The sequence below is a fragment of the Somniosus microcephalus genome, chromosome 7 (genome assembly GCF_052327205.1).
Source record: "Somniosus microcephalus isolate GS21.2 chromosome 7, FLI_Smic_1.0, whole genome shotgun sequence".
NCBI classification, from domain to species: Eukaryota; Metazoa; Chordata; class Chondrichthyes; order Squaliformes; family Somniosidae; genus Somniosus; species Somniosus microcephalus.
In genome coordinates this window covers 17,025,596-17,046,943 of record NC_140993.1, presented here as the reverse complement: position 1 = coordinate 17,046,943, position 21,348 = coordinate 17,025,596, and the positions used below count along the sequence as shown (strand labels likewise).

Genomic DNA, 21,348 nt, shown 5'->3' with positions numbered 1-21,348 from the left:
TGTCCTGTGAGGAGAGATTGTGTAGAATGGGCCTATACTTTCTGAAGTTTAGAAGAATGAGAGGTGATCTCATTGAAACATACAAGATTCTGAGGGGGATTGACAGGGTAGATGCTGAGGTTGTTTCCCCTGGCTGGGGAGTCTAGAACTGGTGGGCATAGTCTCAGGATGAGCATTTAGGACCGATGAGAAGAAATCTCTTCACTGAGAGTTGTGAATCTTTGAGCATCCACAGCCCTCTGGGGTAGAGAATTCCAATCATTGAGTATATTCAAGATAAAGATATAGGCCTAGAAATTCGGTGGAGCCCCAAACGGAGCGCCAAGCTCGCCTGGGCGCCGGAATTACCGCTGCGAACGGAGCAGTTGTGCCCGCTGGAAATTCAGCTTGAGGGACGCGGGGCGCTGATCGAGGCGCCCCGCGTCCCTCTTGGGGCGCTGAGACTGAATATCGCAGCGCAATGTGCCGCTGCAGCACGGCGCGTTGCGGTACTGCAGGCCTTCCTCCCCTTCTTAAGGGGAAGGGGCCTGCACCAGCGCGATGACCGATCAAGTGCCGGCGAAAGAGCCCGGCGCCGAGGAGAAGTGCCGGGCTCTCTGGACACAGCCGGCACTGCCCGGGGAGGGATCAGGAGGCCGGGGACGGAGGTGCTGGCAGGCGGCCACCGAAAAAATGGCCGCCCCGCACCTCCACCTTAATTTGCGCCACTACCGCCACAGGTAGGCCCCGTGTACCGGGCGCGATTTGCGAACGGCGCTACAGAGGCGGGCGCGACCAAATATCGTGATCGGGGCGCTGCGCACACCGATGACGTCATCGGTGGCGGCGCAACGCTACAGGCTGACGCCGCCATTAGCGCCCCACTAAATATCGCGGGAGGCGCAGCCAGTGGTGCTAAAGCCACTGAGTGCCCTCTTTAGGCGCTAACTGGTGGCGCAGCCCACCAAATTTCTAGGCCATAGATTTTTGGCTATTAAGGGATATGGGGATAGTGCAGGAAAGCGGAGTTGAGGCAGAAGATCAGCCATGATCTTGTCTGGAGGAGGAGGCTCGAGGGGCCAAATGGCCGACTCCTGCTCCTATGTTCTATGTTATGTTAATACAGTGCACGGCAACGTTGGTTCTAGTTCTGCATCCTTCCAGTTATGTTAATCTGATGTGTGCTGTGTGTGCAGTTTAAAAAAAACCATTGTGCTGACCTTGTATTTTCCTTGCTAACATCTTAGTTTGTTATGTCTGTGAAATCAGCTTGTTCATGGTATTGACTGTGGGTTTTTAAATAGACGTCCCACTTGTATGTTAAAATAGAGACGGTTCAATTTTATTTACAGATAAACTAATTATTTTGATTTCGAAACCTAATTGTGGAGAAAATGAATATTTTGAGAAAACACACCAACTAATTAAAAGCTAGAAGCGAAGGGCGACCTTCGATGTAATCGGAGCTGCCTCGGAATGAATATGCTGAATTTGCTGTTAATCGTCCCTGGAGTGGTATCCTTGATACTAATGTAAACAAAGTTCAAGTGTGTTCTTTTGCTACTAATATGGATAGTTGCTCATATATAGAAAGAACTAACGTGGATTTAGGTAGCATCTTTCACGACCTCACGATGCCTTGAGTGTTTCACAGTCAATTAAGTACTTTTTGAAGTGTAGTCACTGTTGTAATATTTTGTTGGCACATCCCTCTGTGGTCTCGCCCCCCTCCCTATCTCTGTAACCTCCTCCAGCCCTACAACCCTCCGAGAATTCTGCGCTCAACCAATTCTGGCCTCTTGCGCGTCCCCGATTTCCATCGCTCCACCATTGGCGGTTGTGCCTTCAGCTGCCTGGGCCCTAAGCTCGAATTCCCTCCCTAAACCTCTCCGCCCCTCTACCCCTCCTTTTTAAGACGCTCCTTAAAATCTATCTCTTTGACCAAGCTTTTGGTCACCTGTCCTAATATCATCATCTTCGACTCAGTATCAAATTTTGTTTGATAATACTCCTGTGAATCGCTTTGGAACGTTTTGCTACTTTAAAGGCGCTATATAAATACAGGAAACTTTTTTATCCGGCACCGACGGGACCAGATTACAGAGAAGTATACTTAGCAAGGTATGAGAGCCCCGTGCAGGAGTCCCGGTTACACGGCCACAGATCCAGGAGTCCCTGTTGCACGGGCAGAGGTGCAGGGACCCTGGTTACACGGCCACAGATCCAGGAGTCCCGGTTACACGGCCACAGGTGCAGGAACCCCGGTTACACGGCCACAGGTGCAGGAACCCCGTTTACACGGCCACGGGTGCAGGAGCCCCGGTTACACAGCCACTAATATACAGTAAAACTTGCCTGAACCTACCCCTGAATTTTGCCGGTTAAGAGATTTGCAGATATTTAGGTGCCAGTTAAAAGAGCGTTTCTGTACATGTTGTAATATAGGAGACACTGCAGCCAATTTGCTCAAGAAGATCCCACAACCAGCAATGAGATAATGACCACATAATCGATTTTAGTGATGGGGTTGAAGGATAAATATTGGCCAGGACGCTGGGGAGAACTCCACTACACTTCAAATAGTGCGCTGTGATCTTTTATGCCCACCTGGGGGGCAGACAGGGCCTCGGTTTAACGTCTCATAGAAACATAGAAGATAGGAGCAGGAGTAGGCCATTCTGCCCCTCGAGCCTGCTCCTCCATTTAATGAGATCATGGCTGATCATCCAAATTCAGTAACCTGTCCCTGCTTTCTCCCCATATCCCTTGATTCCTTTAGCCTTAAGAAATATATCTAACTCCTTGAATATATTTAAGTTGGCCTCAACTGCCTTGTGTGGTAGAGAATTCCACAGGTTCGCCACTCTGGGTGAAGAAATTCCTCATCTCAGTCCTAAATGGCTTACCCGTTATCCTTAGACTGTGACCCCTGTGACTTGGAAAGCAGTGACAGGATCGGACAAAGTCAACATGGATTTACAAAAGGTAAATCGTGCTTGACTAATCTACTGGAATTTTTTGAGGATGTAACTGGTAAAATAGATAAGGGAGAACCAGTGGATGTGGTGTATTTGGACTTTCAGAAGGCTTTCGATAAGGTCCCGCATAAGAGATTAGCATGCAAAATTAAGGCACATGGGATTGGGGACAAGGTATTGACTTGGATAGAGAACTGGTTGGCAGATAGAAAGCAAAGAGTTGGAATAAACTGGTCATTTTCCGAGTGGCAGGCAGTGACTAGTGGGGTACTGCAAGGATCGGTCCTAGGACCCCAGCTGTTCACAAAATATATATTAATGATCTGGACGAGGGAATTGGATGTAATATCCAAATTTGCAGACGACACAAAGCTGGGTGGGGGGGGTATGCTGTGAGGAGGATGTCGTGAAACTCGTGCGATTTGGACAGGTTGGGTGATTGGGCAGAAATATGGCAAATGCACTATAATGTGGATAAATGTGAGGTTATCCACTTTGGTGGCAAAAACAGGAAGGCAGATTATTATTTGAATGGCAATAGATTGGGAGAAGGGGAAGTGCAAAGAGACCTGGGTGTTCTTGTGCACCAGTCGCTGAAGGTAAGCATGCAGGTGCAGCAGGCGGTTAAGAAGGCAAATGGTATGTTGGCCTTCGTAGCAAGAGGGTTCGAGTACAGGAACAAGGCTGTCTTGCTGCAGTTGTACAGGGCCTTGGTGAGACCACACCTTGAGTATTGTGTGCAGTTTTGGTCGCCTTATCTGAGGAAGGACGTTCTTGCCATGGAAGGAGTGCAGCGAAGATTCACCAGGCTGATACCTGGGATGGCAGGAATGACGTATGAGGAGAGATTGTGTCGACTGGGCTTATACTCACTGAAGTTTAGAAGATTGAGAGGGGATCGCATCGAAACCTATAAAATTCTGTCAGGCCTGGACAGACTAGATGCAGGAAGGATGTTTCCGATGGCCGGTGAGTCCAGAACCAGGGGTCACAGTCTAAGGATAAGGGGTAAGCCATTTAGGACAGAGATGAGGAGGAATTTCTTCACCCAGAGAGTGGTGAACCTGTGGAATTCTCTGCCACAGAGGGCGGTGGAGGCCAGTTCATTAAATATATTCAAGAAGGAGTGGGATATATTTCTTAAGGCTAAAGGGATATGGGGAGAAGGCAGGGACAGGGTACTGAATTTGGATGATCAGCCATGATCTCATTGAATGGTGGAGCAGGCTCGAGGGGCCGAATGGCCTACTCCTGCTCCCATCTTCTATGTTTCTGGACTCCCCTGCCATCGGGAACATCCTTCCTGCATCTAGTCTGTCTAGTCCTGTTAGAATTTTATAAGTTTCAATGAGATCCCCTCATTCTTCTCATTCATCTGAAAGATGGCAACACTGACAGTGCAGCGCTCCCTCAGTACTGCACTGGAGTGTCGGTCTATAGATTATGTGCATTGTGTCAAGACACTTATACTGGATATAAAGCATATTAAATGGAACAACGTTTCTGACCAGCGAGATGTCTGTGTGAGGAGCATTTCTAATTCTAAAGCATTGTGCTTTAAACCACACAAGCCAACTGACTTCAGTGTGGTTAGTTCTGCATTCTGTTGCTTAATAAACTGCAGATTGATTCTTGCATGTTTCCTTAGATTAAAACATTATTGGGAGGCTTCTGCCTAATTACTGTGGTGGAATTACACATTGTACAACTGTTTTAATAACATTTTGGCAGGGAAGGGGCTTACTGCTTTGTGAGAGCAATGCGGGGTTTATATGCTGTAGATCCAGTGCAACAAATGTCTTGCTCCAATCTTGAAAATCGATAGCACCTCCCAAACCTGCGACCTGTACCACCTAGATGGACAAGGGCAGCAGGCGCAGGGGAACACCATCACCTCCAAGTTCCCCTCAAGTCACACACCATCCTGACTTGGAAATACATCGGCCGTTCCTTCGTCGTTGGGTCAAAATCCTGGAACTCCCTCCCTAAGAGCACTGTGGGAGCACCTTCACCACACGGACTGCAGCGGTGCAAGAAGGCTGCTCACCGCCACCTTCTCGAGGGTAATTAGAGATGGGCAGTAAACGCTGGCCTTGCTGGTGACGCCCACATCCCAGGAATGAATAAAAAAAATTAACTTTGCGGTTTTGCTTGCAACTATACGGCGGAGTATTCCGACTTTGAGCTCGTAGTGCGTCACGGGACTTCTGCCATGTCAGTGTCTGGTTCCTTAAAGTTTTTTTTCTCTTGGCTTTCTTTTGGATGCACATTATGTACAATTCCTGACTTCAAGGAGAAAACCACAGGGTTGTATCAAGGCTCTGTGACAGCTCCCACTTGTTGGAAGGTTTGTATTCTTGCAATCTATGATATCCTCGTGTATTTTTTAAGATTGTTATTTCTTACTCTTGCACATTGAGTGGTTGGGGGGGAGGGAGAAAGAACTCAAAGTCCTTGTATCGAGCATTGGAGAACACTAGCTCCTCGATGCTATTTAACCTTTAAATCCACACTGGTGGAGTTGGATTGTGCAGAGTAATTTGACATTTTGTTAATCCTATGAATGTGTTCTCCTGTGGGGATTTTGATTCCTGTAGGTTACAGCAATCCAGTAATCCTTGGGACGCAATGGCTCGGAATTTGCAGTCCGGATGATGACGAACTTGCAGCGTTCGCAGTCGTTCTGCCTTTACAATACAATACAATACAAATCGCTTTATTGGCATGATAAGGTACATGCCTTTACAACTGACTGCAATTTTGGGATTTGGTGCATGCGGAAATCCTGAAGTTGCGGTCTGCCATTGATGGCTCCGACACAGTGCCGCCAACGCCCCACCCCCCGCCCAGAGCCGGCAATCAGTGAAATCTCATAAATCATGGAAATTGACACAAACTTTGGCTCTTCTGCAGTAATACCGCTGTTAAGTTCCCCACTAAAAGTTAGATCCAGAGGGATTAGGTGTAACTGGGGTGTTAACAGTGTATTGACTGCTAAACAAAGGTTAAGGGCCTGAAAAACTAATTTTAATTTTGTGCAGCGTGACATCCATTTTAACAAAAAATAATCTTTATTTCAGGTTTGCCTTTTCCCCATGTGAGCGCTCCAAACTTTATTTTGCGCGTTTTAACATTTTTCAAAAGTTAGAATTTTAAGAGCTTACTCGCTTCCTGGTTCGCTGTCTGAGAATTCTGCCTTTCGATTGGCTGGAGATTCCCACTGTACTCCGTTGATTTGAATTGAACGTCGGGGAAACCCAAACATCTCGTCACAAAGATCGCGAGAGCTTTGTGTGAAGCTTACGTCGGGGCCACTGGTGAGCGCCTTCGCTTTGCCGCTGACTGCAAATTCCGAGCCATTAATATTGCATTTTTTAACACATATTTGAAAACTCAATTGTGATTATCTTCCCTTCACCCCCCCCCCCCACCTCCCAAAAAAGGTGCATGACAATTAGTGAGATTGACATTCATCATTTACTTTCCAGAATTTTATTAAAAGACTGACTCAGTTTCACTGATGCAGAATGATCAATGGAATCAAAAAGGCTAATGGACTGATAACATTAAATTCTTCCTTTTGTGGTCAGTACGCTATTGAGCTGTCACGTGGTGTCAAGGAATAGCAAGATGCAAGTTCATGCCTATATTTTGCAAGTGACTGCGTTACAAATCTCAGCTGTTTGTGTTGGGCTGGCGTGTGGCTAATTGATCATTAGACATTTGCCCAAGTCTTACTCACGGTACCGCTGTCCAAACCTACCCAAAAATGGGTGATTCTCATCCTATGTTATAGAACAGTATTTGAAGAGATCTGGGAGCTGGCCATCTAATAAATTTAGTTAAAATAAGAAAGACTAAAGCGCCTCTCACGACCATCAGATATCCCAAAGCACACTACAGCCAATGGAGTACTTTTTGAAGTGTTGTAATGTAGGAAACACGACAGACAGTTTGTGCACAGCAAGCTCCCACAAACAGCAATGTGATAATGAGCAGATAATCTAGTTTAGCGATGTTGATTGAGGGATAAATATTGGACCTGGACACCAGAGGGAACGCCCCAGCTCCTCTTCAAAATAGTGCCATAGGACCTTGTGCGTCCACCTGAGAGCAGACAGAGCCTCAGTTTAACGTCTCATCCGAAAGACGGCACCTCAGACTGTGCAGCACTCCCTCAGGGCTGCACTGGAGTGTCAGCCTAGATTTATGTGTTCAAGTCTCTGGAGTGGAACTTGAACCCACAACCTTCTGACTGAGAGGCGAGGGTGCTACCCACTGAGCCACAGTTGGGGTATGGCATACGTTGTTGGGAATACCAAGTTGTTGAACGAGGGAGAAATGCATTATTCCCGCCTCTCTCACTTCTGAATTTCCATCTTTGTTCTTTGAAAAATTAATCTGGAGTAAAGTGTGCCTGGATCATAGGTCCTTGCTTTGTTCAATAGTGATAATGGCACTGGTTCTTGTTATTTTCACCTTCAGCCGCAGTTGCACTGATTATTTTTGGATTCTAACAGCTCGGTCCCAACAGTACTGTTTGTGTTTGTGTTTGCAATCTGTTCAGTAATTGTTATCTAATCTGTCGCATTCTCTTCTGTCTGACATTCTCTTTCTGCATTGCATTATTCACTGTACAAGTGCAGCTAATTTTAAAAATTCAAAGAAAACCTAAAGATCATTAGACTTCACTTTTCTGTTCCTCTTTCTACCGAAAGCAGCTGAAACTGCCTTGCGTTAATGGGTTGTAAATAGTTGGGTGGTCTACGGGGAGCGGGCAGGAATTTGGACATAAGCCTAGGTTCTGATCGGACATGGCCCTGTGGGTAGCGGAGCGGGCCCAGGGGCCGTGTAGCCTGATCCTGCTCCTATTTTGTGTGTCTAATTCTGTTAGATTCAGGAGATGGTTCTGTGATAGTGGATTGGCGGTTAGGATCAGATCAGCCATGATCTTATTGAATGGCGGAGCAGGCTCGAGGGGCCGATTGGCCTACTCCTCCTATTTCTTATGTTCTAACGTTTAATTTTAAAGATAGTCACTAATAAATTCAGTAGGGAATTCAGGAGCAACTTCTTTACCCAGAGAGAATGTGGAACTCGCTGCCACAGGGAGTGGTTGAGGCGAATAGCAGAGATGCATTTAAGGGGAAACTAGATAAACACATGAGGGAGCAAAGAATAGGAGGATATGTTGACCGGGTGAGATGAAGAGGGGTGGGAGGGGGCTGGTGTGGAGCAGAAACATCGGCACGGACCAGTAAGAAACATCGAAAAATAGGAGCAGGAGTAGGCCATTCGGCCCTTCGAGCCTGCTCCGCCATTCAATATGATCATGGCTGATCCTTTATCTCAATACCATATTCCCGCTCTCTCCCCATACCCCTTGATGCCTTTTGTGTCTAGCAATCTATCTATCTCCTTCTTAAATATATTCAGTGACTTGGCCTCCACAGCCTTCTGTGGTAGAGAATTCCACAGGTTCACCACCCTCTGAGTGAAGAAATTTCTCCTCCTCTCGGTCATAAATGTCCTACCCTGTACCCTGAGACACTGACCCCTCGTTCTAGACCCCCCAGTTGGGACGAATGGCCTGTGTCTGAGCTGTTAAGTTCTATGTAATTCTGTACGTAAACTCTGTATAGTCTGCATTTTATATTCCATGTTTTTTCCCGATACTCTAATACTTTCAAACAGTAGGTTGCATTCATAAGTGTATAAATGCAGTTTTCACAGGTGTTGTATAAAGTTTATTATTTTGGATGGGGTAGAACCTCGACCCTCCATTACACATTGAAATGCACAAAATGTAAATGCATTGATTTCTCTGGGAACTTTATTATTTTTAGCCTTTTGTTTCATGAATTTGACTAACTATACTGAAGCTTCTTTTGTACGGTAGCAAAAAAACAAATTGTCAATATGTCAGCTTTCCAGGCCAAAGTCTGCAACAGCGTGGATAACTTGTATCATAGAATCATAAAAATTTATGGCACAGGCGGAGGCCATTCGGTCCATCGTGTCCACGCTGGCCGAGAAAGAGCTCTCCAGCTTAATCCCACTTTCCACCTCTTGGTCCGTAACTCTAGGTTACGACACTTCAAGTGCATATCCAAGTACTTTTTAAATTCTGCCTCTCCCACCCTTTCAGGCAGTGAGTTCCAGACCCCCGCCACCCTCTGGGTGAAATAAGTTCTCCTCAACTCCCCTCTAATCCTTCTACCAATTACTTTAAATCTATACCCCCTGGTTATTGACCTCTCTGCTATGGGAAATAGGTCCTTCCTATCCACTCTATCTAGGCCCCTCAATTTTATACACCTCAATTAGGTCTCCCCTCAGCCTCCTCTGTTCCCAGCCTATCCAATCTTTTCTCATAGCTAAAAACAGGTTATCGGCTGCCTGTGAATTTCCTCTGAGGGCAGTGCTCAATGAAGTGCTCCAGGGGCTGATTAGGAGCTCCACAGTCGCATGGTGGGGGATGCTTCAATCTTCCATCTATGGAGAAGGGGGCAGCATCTACCGTGACCAGTTCTGAGGTGGTTGATGGTTGTCCACTGTTTGCGAGGAAGGTTTGATCCTTCAGGTTGTACTGTGGGGTCCTCTAAGAAGTCCATTTAGTATGTAAGGCTGAGGGGAGATCGCTGAAGGGCTTCAGCAGCAGTCCAAAATGGCTGCCTAGATTTGAGACAGGTTGGTGGTAGGTTGGTCAAGTCGGCCTGGATTGGCATGTCTTTGCTGGTTTAGCAGTTGTATTCTCTGAAGACTGCATATTCGCAGCGTAGGTGTGGTGGTGGTGCAATGTTTGTATACTGTTAGTATACTGAAGTTAGCAGACAAGTTGTAACTTTCAAACTAACTGCAGTGACTGTGCACTTCAGAGATAAGTTACAAGTCAAAAAGTCTAGGTGCAGTGCTTTTTATTTACAGTACTATCCTTGGTTTTTAAACAAAAGAAATGCTTACCAGAAACTGGTTTCAAATATCTATATAGTACCTGCTGCCATGCTGAACCTCGACTGGATCTCCCTCGCTGTTGGGTTGCTCCAGTAATGTCAAGCACTATGAGCAGCTTCGAGACATACAGGAGAGTTGGGGGAAGGGGACACTACCAGCCTGAGGCACCTGACTGTGGGTCAAATGCTAATGGCTCCATAGTGTATAGTCATGCCTGCTGCAGTAGTTTACAATGGAACTGCTGTGTGATACATGAGCGGGGTGGGTGGGCGTTCTCTTTAATTATTGTCACTGGGGTGGCCAAGCTACTCTACACGCTGGCAGGAAATTTGACTTGAAGGTGATAATTTCTTGATAATTTTTTCTCATGTAAAAAGTTGAGCATTTTGAGTTAAATACTCTTTTCTCCCCCACTCCCCTCCAAAGCAGAACACCCATCTTCGCTCCACCATTGTCGGCCGTGCCTTCAGCTGCCAAGGCCCTAAGCTCTGGAATTCCTTTCCTAAACCTCTCCGCCTCGCTACCTCTTTCTTCCTCCTAAGACACTCCTTAAGAGCTGCCCTAATACCTCTATGTAGCTTGGTGTCAAATTTTGTTTCATCGCTGTAGGATATTTGACTACTTTTAAAGGCTTGTGCTTATCTGAAACACACACAGCCCTGATCACCCATGTCCGGCAACACCTGGATTTTAAAATTCTCAAACTTGTTTTCAAATCCCTCCATGTCCTCGCCCCTCTATCTCTGTAATCTCCTCCAGCCCTACAACCCTCTGAGATCACTGCGCTCCTCCAATTCTGGCCCCTTGCACGTCCCCAATTTTCATTGAAAAGAAAAGAAAGACTTGCATTTATATAGTGCCTTTCATGACCACCGGATGTCTCAAAAGCGCTTTACAGACAATTAAGTATTTTGTGAAGTGTAGTCACTGTTGTAATGTGGGAAACGTGGCAGCCAATTTGCGCACAGCAAGCTCCCACAGACAGCAATGTGATAATGACCAGATAATCTGTTTGTGATGTTGATTGAGGGATAAATATTGGCCCCAGGACACCAGGGATAACTAGTGCAATGGGATCTTTTAAGTTCACCTGAGACAGCAGACGGGGCCTCCGACAGTGTAGCGCTCCCTCAGCCCTGCACTGGAGTGTCAGCCTAGATTGATGTGCTCACACCCCTGGAGTGGGACTTGAACCCACAACCTTCTGACTCGGGCGAGTGTGCTACCCACTGAGCCACAGCTGACGCTGCTATTGCTCCACCATTGGCGGCCGTGCCTTTAGCTAGCTAGGCCCTGAGCTCTGGAATTCCCTCCCTAAACTTCTCCGCCCCTCTACCTCTTTCTCCTCCTTTTAAGATGCTCTTTAAAACCTACCTCTTTGAACAAGCTTTTGGTCACCTGTCTTAATATCTCCTTATGTGGCTCGGTGTCAAATTTTGTTACCGCTCCTGTGAAGCTTGGGACGTTTTACTCCCTTTAAGGGTGCTCTATAAATGTAAGTTGTTGTGGTTGAATGTAGAAGATGCTATCTTCTCAGCAAAGCTGATCTGCCTCGCAAGGAGAGGTAGTGTATACATCAGTGTTGCCTTCGACCTACAGTGCTTGATTCAGTCGAATGTTTATTGATTTGAGACTCGGGCGCTGATATAAATTCAGTTAATTTCATTTTTTTTATTTGTCGCATAACCAAATACAACAAGTGAAATCCAGTCAGTGAAATGCTTTTTTTCTTAACGAGCCGAGCGCACCAAGCAGCAAAGGACACTTAGCTGCCTGGTACGCACGGAGCCCGCAAGGACGGCAGCCATCTTCATCGGTGCCATCACAACAGGGTCCGCTCTCGCCTTTCCCGCACTCCTGCCCGACAATCTTCAGCCGCCGTGGTACCGACGTCCCGGGGCCTGCTTCTCCCTGGCTCTCCTTCCACCCGGCCTGACCTCCGAGCCTCCCGACGAGGAGCTGCCGGCCGCCGTGCTACAGCGGGTCGTCGTGGCCTCCATCGCTGCTTCTGCTGACTCACCGCCGACTCTTTCTTTCTAGAGGGACTCTTTTTGCCTGAATACCGTTCAATAAGAACCAATGCAAAACCAAAGGTAGCATTGCCATGAAACCAAGATACAGCCAGTCATATAGCTCTGGTGAGTCCTCACATTTACGACAAATCTTCAGCGCATCTGTTCTTTCCCCTCTTGGGCATGCTTCACAGGTCCATATTGCAGCTGACTACCATTTAGGCTTTCTGTTATTTGCTTTCCACAGTATAATCCAGGGCACATTAAATCAACATCCACAGTGAGAACCAGTGGCAGCCACTCCACAGACTCCGACACGGCGAACCCGGGGTATTCCACACCGGAACACTACCAGAGTCTCTCACCGCCTGCTTCCGGTTATGGCGGCGGTGACCTTTGCCCTTACCCCGCTAACCTTAGTCGGGCCCCCGAGCCGAGTCCGTTAACCCCAGTCCGTTAAATAATGTGCTTTGCTCTATATATCTACTGTAGATTGTATGGATGTCCACACATTTAAACCGTGCACTTTGCCTTTCCACCCTTTGTACTCACTTCAACAGCACACTGCTAGTCACGGCAAATACAAATTAGTTTACAAGGTAATACTAATAAACGGCTCTTTTTCCGAGTGGCAGGCAGTGACTAGTGGTGTACCGCAGGAATAGGTCCTTGGGCCCCAGCTATTCACAATATATATTAATGATCTGGCCGAGGGAACTAGATGTAATATCTCCAAATTTGCAGACGACACAAAGCTGTGTGGGCTGTGAGGAGGATGCCGAGGAACTCCAGGATAATATGGATAGGTTGGGTGATTGGGCAGAAGCATGGCAAATGCAATATAACCTGTGGAATTCTCTACCAAAGAAGGCAGTAGAGGCCAATTCATTAAATATATTCAAGAAGGAGTGGGATATATTTCTTAAGGCTAAAGGGATCAAGGGATATGGGGAGAAGGCAGGGACAGGGTACTGAGTTTGGATGATCAGCCATGATCTCATTGAATAGCGGAGCAGGCTCGAGGGGCCGAATGGCCGACTCCTCCTATCTTCTATGTTTAACCCAGCCTAATGCGATGTTGTAGTTCAGTTATGATGAGGGAAATCTGTCTTATTGGGAGAGCTGGTACTGAACCTGGATAGCAAAAACTGGATTAATGCCCAATGTATAGCACGGAGCCATTAAAAAGCATTTGTGTACGTTCAGGACTTTGCCTTCATGTTGTGGAAACTTCCTTTTTTTCTGCAGAGTGGGACAAATTAAAGTTTTCTGTAGTTTTACATTGGCTACAAATAAGGAAGTATAAGGTAAAGTAGACTATATAGTCTCTTAATTCAAAATAAATTTGAATCCGATAACTTCAATTCAATTTTCAACCACTAAATTCCTACTTTTCTGTTTGTTTAGTTTGTACTGGATTATTCCTATTTTTTTTCGCACAAGAATCAACTTTGAATTAGCAGGACTAGACTGTGATTGACCAGTGATGTTCATCGCTCATCGCTCAAGAGTCCTTAAGATGAATGTGTATGATGGTGTATCACACTGTGAACACTTGCTGTGCAACAGTTTCTGTAGTAAACCAGTTCACCCCTCGAGGATTGTGAAAAGGATACTGTAGAGGTCTTGCACAATATTTAAACTGTGATTACAACACTTTAAGGAGCAATATGCCTGTTACATTGATGCAGAGGTGTCCGCTGTGGCTCAGTGGGTAGCACTCTCCTCTGAGGTTGTGGGTTTAAGCCCCACTCCAGAGACTTGAGCACAAAAATCTAGGCTGAAGCTCCAGTGCAGGGCTGAGGGAGCGCCGCACTGTCGGAGGTGCAGTCTTTCGGATGAGACGTTAAACCGAGGCCCCCTCAGGTGGACGTAAAAGATCCCATGGTCACTATTCTGAAGAAGAGATGGGGAGTTCTCCCCGGTGTCCTGGCCAATATTTATCCCTCAATCAACATATCAAAAATAGATTATCTGGCCATTATCACATTGCTGTTTGTGGGAGCTTGCTGTGTGCAAAATGGCTGCCGCGCTTCCTACATTACAACAGTGACTACACTTCAAAAGTACTTAATTGGCTGTAAAGCGCTTTGGGATGCCCTGAGGTTGTGAAAGGTGCTATAGAAATGCAGGTCTTTTTGTCCTTTGTTTCAAACTGAGGGGACGGGGCAGGGTGCACGACTCGGTTAGCGGGGGACCAAGAATGTTCCTGATCTGCTGTCGCTTTGCTGGATTCTACTTTGCCAGAAACACTCCTTGTGTGTGTAAACAGGAATTCTGATGAATAAAGTCTTGCAAAACAGGAGCAAATCTGAGGAATTCCCAGCCAATGTGTTCTAATACAGATATTAACTCCTCCAGCCAGTGTGTTCTAGTACAGATATTAGCTCCTCCAGCCAGTGTGTTCTAATACAGATATTAGCTCCTCCAGCCAGTGTGTTCTAATACAGATATTAGCTCCTCCAGCCAGTGTGTTCTAATACAGATATTAGCTCCTCCAGCCAGTGTGTTCTAATACAGATATTAGCTCCTCCAGCCAGTGTGTTCTAATACAGATATTAGCTCCTCCAGCCAGTGTGTTCTAATACAGATATTAGCTCCTCCAGCCAGTGTGTTCTAATACAGATATTAACTCCTCCAGCCAGTGTGTTCTAGTACAGATATTAGCTCCTCCAGCCAGTGTGTTCTAATACAGATATTAGCTCCTCCAGCCAGTGTGTTCTAATACAGATATTAGCTCCTCCAGCCAGTGTGTTCTAATACAGATATTAGCTCCTCCAGCCAGTGTGTTCTAATACAGATATTAGCTCCTCCAGCCAGTGTGTTCTAATACAGATATTAACTCCTCCAGCCAGTGTGTTCTAGTACAGATATTAGCTCCTCCAGCCAGTGTGTTCTAATACAGATATTAGCTCCTCCAGCCAGTGTGTTCTAATACAGATATTAGCTCCTCCAGCCAGTGTGTTCTAATACAGATATTAGCTCCTCCAGCCAGTGTGTTCTAATACAGATATTAGCTCCTCCAGCCAGTGTGTTCTAATACAGATATTAGCTCCTCCAGCCAGTGTGTTCTAATACAGATATTAGCTCCTCCAGCCAGTGTGTTCTAATACAGATATTAGCTCCTCCAGCCAGTGTGTTCTAATACAGATATTAGCTCCTCCAGCCAGTGTGTTCTAATACAGATATTAGCTCCTCCAGCCAGTGTGTTCTAATACAGATATTAGCTCCTCCAGCCAGTGTGTTCTAATACAGATATTAGCTCCTCCAGCCAGTGTGTTCTAATACAGATATTAGCTCCTTCAGCCAGTGTGTTCTAATACAGATATTAGCTCCTCCAGCCAGTGTGTTCTAATACAGATATTAGCTCCACAGATACGTAATTAGCTCCTCCAGCCAGTGTGATACTAACTACCCAGATATTAGCTCCTCCAGCCAGTTTGTTCTAATACAGATATTAGCATCCTCCCAGCAGCTGTGTTCTAATACAGATATTAGCTCCTCCAGCCAGTGTGTTCTAATACAGATATTAGCTCCTCAGCCAGTGTGTTCTAATACGATATAGCTCCTCCAGCCAGTGTGTTCTATAATACAGATATTAGCTCCTCCAGCCCAGTGTGTTCTAATACAGATATTTGCTCCTCCAGCCAGTGTGTTCTAATACAGATATTAGCTCCTTCAGCCAGTGTGTTCTAATAACCGATATTAGCTCCTCAGCCAGTGTGTTCTAATACAGATATTAGCTCCTCCCAGCCAGTGTGTTCTAATACAGATTTTAGCCTCCCTTCCCCAGCCAGTGTGTTCTAATACAGATATTAGCTCCTCCAGCCAGTGTGTTCTAATACAGATATTAGCTCCTCCAGCCAGTGTGTTCTAATACAGATATTAGCTCCTCCAGCCAGTGTGTTCTAATACAGATATTAGCTCCTCCAGCCAGTGTGTTCTAATACAGATATTAGCTCCTCCAGCCAGTGTGTTCTAATACAGATATTAGCTCCTCCAGCCAGTGTGTTCTAATACAGATATTAGCTCCTCCAGCCAGTGTGTTCTAATACAGATATTAGCTCCTCCAGCCAGTGTGTTCTAATACAGATATTAGCTCCTCCAGCCAGTGTGTTCTAATACAGATATTAGCTCCTCCAGCCAGTGTGTTCTAATACAGATATTAGCTCCTCCAGCCAGTGTGTTCTAATACAGATATTAGCTCCTCCAGCCAGTGTGTTCTAATACAGATATTAGCTCCTCCAGCCAGTGTGTTCTAATACAGATATTAGCTCCTCCAGCCAGTGTGTTCTAATACAGATATTAGCTCCTCCAGCCAGTGTGTTCTAATACAGATATTAGCTCCTCCAGCCAGTGTGTTCTAATACAGATATTAGCTCCTCCAGCCAGTGTGTTCTAATACAGATATTAGCTCCTCCAGCCAGTGTGTTCTAATACAGATATTAGCTCCTCCAGCCAGTGTGTTCTAATACAGATATTAGCTCCTCCAGCCAGTGTGTTCTAATACAGATATTAGCTCCTCCAGCCAGTGTGTTCTAATACAGATATTAGCTCCTCCAGCCAGTGTGTTCTAATACAGATATTAGCTCCTCCAGCCAGTGTGTTCTAATACAGATATTAGCTCCTCCAGCCAGTGTGTTCTAATACAGATATTAGCTCCTCCAGCCAGTGTGTTCTAATACAGATATTAGCTCCTCCAGCCAGTGTGTTCTAATACAGATATTAGCTCCTCCAGCCAGTGTGTTCTAATACAGATATTAGCTCCTCCAGCCAGTGTGTTCTAATACAGATATTAGCTCCTCCAGCCAGTGTGTTCTAATACAGATATTAGCTCCTCCAGCCAGTGTGTTCTAATACAGATATTAGCTCCTCCAGCCAGTGTGTTCTAATACAGATATTAGCTCCTCCAGCCAGTGTGTTCTAATACAGATATTAGCTCCTCCAGCCAGTGTGTTCTAATACAGATATTAGCTCCTCCAGCCAGTGTGTTCTAATACAGATATTAGCTCCTCCAGCCAGTGTGTTCTAATACAGATATTAGCTCCTCCAGCCAGTGTGTTCTAATACAGATATTAGCTCCTCCAGCCAGTGTGTTCTAATACAGATATTAGCTCCTCCAGCCAGTGTGTTCTAATACAGATATTAGCTCCTCCAGCCAGTGTGTTCTAATACAGATATTAGCTCCTCCAGCCAGTGTGTTCTAATACAGATATTAGCTCCTCCAGCCAGTGTGTTCTAATACAGATATTAGCTCCTCCAGCCAGTGTGTTCTAATACAGATATTAGCTCCTCCAGCCAGTGTGTTCTAATACAGATATTAGCTCCTCCAGCCAGTGTGTTCTAATACAGATATTAGCTCCTCCAGCCAGTGTGTTCTAATACAGATATTAGCTCCTCCAGCCAGTGTGTTCTAATACAGATATTAGCTCCTCCAGCCAGTGTGTTCTAATACAGATATTAGCTCCTCCAGCCAGTGTGTTCTAATACAGATATTAGCTCCTCCAGCCAGTGTGTTCTAATACAGATATTAGCTCCTCCAGCCAGTGTGTTCTAATACAGATATTAGCTCCTCCAGCCAGTGTGTTCTAATACAGATATTAGCTCCTCCAGCCAGTGTGTTCTAATACAGATATTAGCTCCTCCAGCCAGTGTGTTCTAATACAGATATTAGCTCCTCCAGCCAGTGTGTTCTAATACAGATATTAGCTCCTCCAGCCAGTGTGTTCTAATACAGATATTAGCTCCTCCAGCCAGTGTGTTCTAATACAGATATTAGCTCCTCCAGCCAGTGTGTTCTAATACAGATATTAGCTCCTCCAGCCAGTGTGTTCTAATACAGATATTAGCTCCTCCAGCCAGTGTGTTCTAATACAGATATTAGCTCCTCCAGCCAGTGTGTTCTAATACAGATATTAGCTCCTCCAGCCAGTGTGTTCTAATACAGATATTAGCTCCTCCAGCCAGTGTGTTCTAATACAGATATTAGCTCCTCCAGCCAGTGTGTTCTAATACAGATATTAGCTCCTCCAGCCAGTGTGTTCTAATACAGATATTAGCTCCTCCAGCCAGTGTGTTCTAATACAGATATTAGCTCCTCCAGCCAGTGTGTTCTAATACAGATATTAGCTCCTCCAGCCAGTGTGTTCTAATACAGATATTAGCTCCTCCAGCCAGTGTGTTCTAATACAGATATTAGCTCCTCCAGCCAGTGTGTTCTAATACAGATATTAGCTCCTCCAGCCAGTGTGTTCTAATACAGATATTAGCTCCTCCAGCCAGTGTGTTCTAATACAGATATTAGCTCCTCCAGCCAGTGTGTTCTAATACAGATATTAGCTCCTCCAGCCAGTGTGTTCTAATACAGATATTAGCTCCTCCAGCCAGTGTGTTCTAATACAGATATTAGCTCCTCCAGCCAGTGTGTTCTAATACAGATATTAGCTCCTCCAGCCAGTGTGTTCTAATACAGATATTAGCTCCTCCAGCCAGTGTGTTCTAATACAGATATTAGCTCCTCCAGCCAGTGTGTTCTAATACAGATATTAGCTCCTCCAGCCAGTGTGTTCTAATACAGATATTAGCTCCTCCAGCCAGTGTGTTCTAATACAGATATTAGCTCCTCCAGCCAGTGTGTTCTAATACAGATATTAGCTCCTCCAGCCAGTGTGTTCTAATACAGATATTAGCTCCTCCAGCCAGTGTGTTCTAATACAGATATTAGCTCCTCCAGCCAGTGTGTTCTAATACAGATATTAGCTCCTCCAGCCAGTGTGTTCTAATACAGATATTAGCTCCTCCAGCCAGTGTGTTCTAATACAGATATTAGCTCCTCCAGCCAGTGTGTTCTAATACAGATATTAGCTCCTCCAGCCAGTGTGTTCTAATACAGATATTAGCTCCTCCAGCCAGTGTGTTCTAATACAGATATTAGCTCCTCCAGCCAGTGTGTTCTAATACAGATATTAGCTCCTCCAGCCAGTGTGTTCTAATACAGATATTAGCTCCTCCAGCCAGTGTGTTCTAATACAGATATTAGCTCCTCCAGCCAGTGTGTTCTAATACAGATATTAGCTCCTCCAGCCAGTGTGTTCTAATACAGATATTAGCTCCTCCAGCCAGTGTGTTCTAATACAGATATTAGCTCCTCCAGCCAGTGTGTTCTAATACAGATATTAGCTCCTCCAGCCAGTGTGTTCTAATACAGATATTAGCTCCTCCAGCCAGTGTGTTCTAATACAGATATTAGCTCCTCCAGCCAGTGTGTTCTAATACAGATATTAGCTCCTCCAGCCAGTGTGTTCTAATACAGATATTAGCTCCTCCAGCCAGGTGTTCTAATACAGATATTAGCTCCTCCAGCCAGTGTGTTCTAATACAGATATTAGCTCCTCCAGCCAGTGTGTTCTAATACAGATATTAGCTCCTCCAGCCAGTGTGTTCTAATACAGATATTAGCTCCTCCAGCCAGTGTGTTCTAATACAGATATTAGCTCCTCCAGCCAGTGTGTTCTAATACAGATATTAGCTCCTCCAGCCAGTGTGTTCTAATACAGATATTAGCTCCTCCAGCCAGTGTGTTCTAATACAGATATTAGCTCCTCCAGCCAGTGTGTTCTAATACAGATATTAGCTCCTCCAGCCAGTGTGTTCTAATACAGATATTAGCTCCTCCAGCCAGTGTGTTCTAATACAGATATTAGCTCCTCCAGCCAGTGTGTTCTAATACAGATATTAGCTCCTCCAGCCAGTGTGTTCTAATACAGATATTAGCTCCTCCAGCCAGTGTGTTCTAATACAGATATTAGCTCCTCCAGCCAGTGTGTTCTAATACAGATATTAGCTCCTCCAGCCAGTGTGTTCTAATACAGATATTAGCTCCTCCAGCCAGTGTGTTCTAATACAGATATTAGCTCCTCCAGCCAGTGTGTTCTAATACAGATATTAGCTCCTCCAGCCAGTGTGTTCTAATACAGATATTAGCTCCTCCAGCCAGTGTGTTCTAATACAGATATTAGCTCCTCCAGCCAGTGTGTTCTAATACAGATATTAGCTCCTCCAGCCAGTGTGTTCTAATACAGATATTAGCTCCTCCAGCCAGTGTGTTCTAATACAGATATTAGCTCCTCCAGCCAGTGTGTTCTAATACAGATATTAGCTCCTCCAGCCAGTGTGTTCTAATACAGATATTAGCTCCTCCAGCCAGTGTGTTCTAATACAGATATTAGCTCCTCCAGCCAGTGTGTTCTAATACAGATATTAGCTCCTCCAGCCAGTGTGTTCTAATACAGATATTAGCTCCTCCAGCCAGTGTGTTCTAATACAGATATTAGCTCCTCCAGCCAGTGTGTTCTAATACAGATATTAGCTCCTCCAGCCAGTGTGTTCTAATACAGATATTAGCTCCTCCAGCCAGTGTGTTCTAATACAGATATTAGCTCCTCCAGCCAGTGTGTTCTAATACAGATATTAGCTCCTCCAGCCAGTGTGTTCTAATACAGATATTAGCTCCTCCAGCCAGTGTGTTCTAATACAGATATTAGCTCCTCCAGCCAGTGTGTTCTAATACAGATATTAGCTCCTCCAGCCAGTGTGTTCTAATACAGATATTAGCTCCTCCAGCCAGTGTGTCTAATACAGATATTAGCTCCTCCAGCCAGTGTGTTCTAATACAGATATTAGCTCCTCCAGCCAGTGTGTTCTAATACAGATATTAGCTCCTTCAGCCAGTGTGTTCTAATACAGATATTAGCTCCTCCAGCCAGTGTGTTCTAATACAGATATTAGCTCCTCCAGCCAGTGTGTTCTAATACAGATATTAGCTCCTCCAGCCAGTGTGTTCTAATACAGATATTAGCTCCTCCAGCCAGTGTGTTCTAATACAGATATTAGCTCCTCCAGCCAGTGTGTTCTAATACAGATATTAGCTCCTCCAGCCAGTGTGTTCTAATACAGATATTAGCTCCTCCAGCCAGTGTGTTCTAATACAGATATTAGCTCCTCCAGCCAGTGTGTTCTAATACAGATATTAGCTCCTCCAGCCAGTGTGTTCTAATACAGATATTAGCTCCTCCAGCCAGTGTGTTCTAATACAGATATTAGCTCCTCCAGCCAGTGTGTTCTAATACAGATATTAGCTCCTCCAGCCAGTGTGTTCTAATACAGATATTAGCTCCTCCAGCCAGTGTGTTCTAATACAGATATTAGCTCCTCCAGCCAGTGTGTTCTAATACAGATATTAGCTCCTCCAGCCAGTGTGTTCTAATACAGATATTAGCTCCTCCAGCCAGTGTGTTCTAATACAGATATTAGCTCCTCCAGCCAGTGTGTTCTAATACAGATATTAGCTCCTCCAGCCAGTGTGTTCTAATACAGATATTAGCTCCTCCAGCCAGTGTGTTCTAATACAGATATTAGCTCCTCCA

The 21,348-nt window shown here is 45.3% G+C and overlaps 1 protein-coding gene across 2 annotated transcripts in view; it reads left to right on the top strand.

The window, feature by feature from the left end:
• trappc8 (trafficking protein particle complex subunit 8) overlaps positions 1 to 21,348 on the top strand; it is a 193,443-nt gene that overhangs the window by 30,911 nt on the left and 141,184 nt on the right. The window lies entirely within an intron of this gene.